This window comes from Taudactylus pleione, unplaced genomic scaffold, assembly GCF_031769625.1.
Source record: "Taudactylus pleione unplaced genomic scaffold, aTauple2 ptg000336l, whole genome shotgun sequence".
NCBI lineage: Eukaryota > Metazoa > Chordata > Amphibia > Anura > Myobatrachidae > Taudactylus > Taudactylus pleione.
In genome coordinates, this window is record NW_028284737.1 from 5,648,866 (window position 1) to 5,653,326 (window position 4,461).

Sequence of the window (4,461 nt, forward strand, 5' to 3'; positions counted from 1 at the left end):
TTTTTGTTTAATCTCAAACGAATTAAATAAAAAATGCAAAAAAAAAGTAGGAAATAGGAGATCTTGAGGTACTGTACTTTGAAAAATTGTAAAAAAAAAAAATTATTAAAAAAGAAATATATATTTTTCAATTAAAAAATACTGTAATTAAATTTGGGGTGCCTAAACTAAGGAAAAAGTTGATTTTGGGGTAATTTCAGGCCATTTTTTTTTTTTACCCCAAAAACTTACATGTAATTATTGGACTAATTAAGCTAATTAGAAATTTCCAATTGCCTAAGTAATCATTAGGGGGGGGTCCAAGATGTTCAGCACGGTGTCCCGACATTTTAACCTTATAATAAAGACTTTCCTTTCCATCTATCACCCACAGGGAGGTGAGAATGGAAAAATGCAAATTCACTCTGACTGATTCAGTGCGAGTTGCTAATTGGATTGCAAAATAAATTCGCTATGCGAATTCGAAGAGAATACAGCTAATCGCACCTTGCAATTCACACCTGATTGGATTGGCCCCTTTATTTATGCACTTTTTTGTTATCTACCTAAGTGAATTTTGTGCTGTAGTTTCCATGACGTAAGTATATAAAAGCACAATCAATTAGAAACTGTATCTTGAAGAACAAATGTTAAAAACACAAATGAACCTTAGTGTATATATCTATATATTATTAGCTGAGTGCAGTGTCGTACCAATTATAGGGGCCCTACCACACACTCTGTCTTCTCCCATGTCAGTAACTTACCTCCTGCAAATCCGCAACATATTTCCGTTGATGGCTACAGAAATATTGCGCTTCGCCGTACTACTAAAGTATTCACCAGAAATATGTGCAGGGCCAGAATAATATTCCGCGCATGGGCCCCCACTGACAACACGGGCCTCCTCCAGTCGCAATAAGGGAAGGAACTCATTTCTCAACAATGTGCTACCATGATGTTCAGCTGCACATATCCCGGAGACTTATGGTAGAGCAACATTGATAACTTTCCTACTTTCCTCTATGAGGTACAAGGGAAAACTGACCATGTTGAAGGCCGCGAGGTGCTTGGCGTTCTGGCCAACCCAACAGCACTTTTCTGACATCACCTGTGACTGAATTCTCCCCAAATAAGAAAACTATCGGTCATTGAAACTCTGATCTAAAGGCATTCAAGTTCACATTAACATCTGGTCTAGATTATTGCATCGCCACATTGTCATTTTGTTTTGTAATAGCAGATACAGTGACTCTTTAATCGGGTTTATAATCATTCTGGTGTACAGTACAGACTTTTAATATGTACCGGCGACTATTTTTGCATTGAACCATCAATTCAGTGCAATTAGCAGCCATATTTAGTATTTATGCAATCACTGATGCAGCCCATTTCCTTTTCTAATGTATTTCCTTAAACCGGCAAGTATTTAGCCTCATGTTGTTTCATTTGACTTCAGATAACATTTTTATTGTTAGCATCTGGAAAATAATCAGTTCTATAATTATGAATATCCTACTTTCTATAATACCATCCATAGTGGTATTACGGCCTGATTCAGAGATGGACCCAATGTCGATGTTATATGCAGTGGAGCGATATTTTTGCCACTGCGCATGACTCTAAACCACACTGCGCACATGCAGCGATTTATTTGCAATATCACACACACAGAGGGTTTATTCCCAAAGTGAATGACAGGTAGCCAGGGTTGGTGGGATGGTAATGGGGGGGTGCCTAGAAAAACTAATGCGTGTTGGGACTGTTTACTGGGCGTGCCAAAGTCAGCCACTGCAAATTCGCTCACGGCTGGAGAGCTCGCTGTGTCTTAGGGGAGCCGCTCTGTCTGGGACAGCATAGACTTACTCACAGGTTTGATGATCGACTAATGTGGGTCCGATGTTTCCGCTTTTGTTCATCAGCAGCAGATCTGAGATGCTGACAGTGGACATCTCTATGCACAAGATGCCGTCTCAGTCATTAACATATTTTCGCAACTGCACAGCGAGTGAATTCGCACCTGCAAATGCACTTGCGTACATCTCTAAATCAGGCCCATTTTAGCTTCTAAGAAATTTTCGCTTAAAACGTAGCCTATTCCATGACATTATAAAACTGCATGCTACCCAAAACTTTTTTTTTTTTCTTTATTAATATATGTTATATTTGTATGTATATGATAAATGTATGCCTATGTGTACAGTCAGATCATACTTCCCATCTGCGCTGGAATGCAATCTTCCCATCTATACCCGTGTCGGTGATGCTGTCTTGATTTGAGCGACAGTTATTTGCACCTTTTAACTAATTGTAAACTACTTGAGGAGCTAGCATTTTTTCATATTGTTTAGTTCTTTTGTCTCCTGGATGAGGAGTTTAGTCTGCTTCGGATTTGCACCATTTGTCTAGGTAGTCTGTCCAGTGCAGTTCAGGATGCACAAGTTGGGTACACACCTGGCCGGTGGAACTGGCGATATATCTGCTCCCATGAAATGCCCTGAAAACTAGACGTTCTTAACTGTAAACGTTGTATCAAAGTCAAATTTCCTATTAATTTAGAACCACTTATTTTATTAAATTAGGCTTTTACATTTATCTTCCCAAATACTGCCCAGTTTAGCCTCATGTATTGATTAAATTAATCTTGTGAGGGGACACCAAGGTTGTCTTTATTACATGTGACAATTTTTTGTTGCAGTAAAGGTTTTTACTGAGATCACCAAAATCGTAAACATAGGGTGCATAACACTCACAAAAAATAAGGTATCATCAATATCTTTATAAAATACAGTACAGAAGGAATATAACATAATTACTGGTACAAAACAGAATACAGTACAGGTACCACATGTAACAATTTTATATGCTTAAATATTTTTTTTATTTGTTTTTTTATTTAAGACATTTAGTGTAGAGAAATGCAAAATGCGTCCTATTAAAAGTACGATCTACACCAGCTCATACCTGCTGTTGAATTTAAGTGTTTTTGTGGAGTGGAAATGGCTGTGCATACCTCTTAACTGTCCCGTCAGAGAGGCTGATTCCGCAGCGGACGCAATGGCGATATTTTCTCAGATTGAGCGATTGTTTGCTATTGTGCATGTGGGAACGCCGCACTGCGCACACTCACCGATTGCATCGCGATTACGTTCGGACAGAGGAACCATTTGCAAAGTGAGTGACAGGTAGTCAGAGTTTGGGTTTGGTAATGATGGGGAGGTTAGAAGAACGCAGGCATGTCTGACCGTTTAAACACTGTCTCATGGGTGTGCATAAATTAGCTATTGCGATCTACAGTACTTCGCAGAATAAGACATCTCAGCGTGTCAGGAGAGCTGCAGTGTTTGCGGCTGGTCAGACTTGACTTATATGTTGCGTGACTGCCCGATGGGTGATGATGGTACTGATGTTTACGCTGATGCACGTTGTCAGATGGATATGAGAAGGCAGCAGTGGGCATCCCTATGCTCGGGTAAGCTTTGGGAGCAGTAGCATATTTTGACAGCTGCATTCCGTGCGGAATCGCAGCTGTGATTGCATTAGCTTCTGCTGTTCAATCAGGCCCAGAGTCCCTCAGACATGAGCAGGACTATATTGTGACAATATGGCTTGGCATGTAGTGCTGAAACACTAGGCAAGCCCCAAGGTGTGGCCACACCCCCTAATGAAACGGTCACACCTCCAGTCCACGTCCTGGCCCGCCAAAAGTTCGAAGGTATACTGTGCGCTCTTTTCCTCAAAGGAGGAATACCACTGAAAATACATCTTCATTACCCCTTTAATTGTTTCACTAACCCTTGCACTCAAATTGAAAAATAGTGTTTGGACTGGTCTACAAAACTAGAAGCATTGTTGCACCTATTCAGTAATTGGCAAGAGCAGCCTCACAACACCCAATCCATCCCACAGGCCTGTGCAAACTATTGCTCCTCCCCAAAACCCCAGAAGCTGCCATCTTGCTCCTGGCAATCTAAGTGCACCTGCCAAAATAAAGGCATACAACAACAACAAAACGGACTGCGCACTGCACCTTGGACGTCTGGCATACTGTAATTCACTCCTGTATAATAAGAACTATGGGCCTGATTTTGAGTCCGGATGGCCGTAGCAGCCATATTTAATACCATACCATATATGTGGGTATCCGCACGACTTCAAGAGGAGAGTCACCTTGCCTGGTGTTTTTCCATCTGCAGCTGTCATCATTAGTATCGTTACTTACACCTTTCCCATGCTGGGTGGCGGACAAGGCCAGATTATAAGGGGGGTGGATGAGGTGGTCGTCCAGGGGCCCCCACACATTTTGGGGTCCCCACACTGCTGCACATATTGCCCCAACCTGGCGAGCTCTCAGGGAGCTTGCAGGGGGGACCAATAAACATAGTTCCCGGCTTTTCAAGGTAAGGGGCCTACTAGTAGAGGGGGTGGGCAGGCTGTCAATTTTATTGGTGGGGGCCCAACATCTCAGTTGCCCCGGGGCCC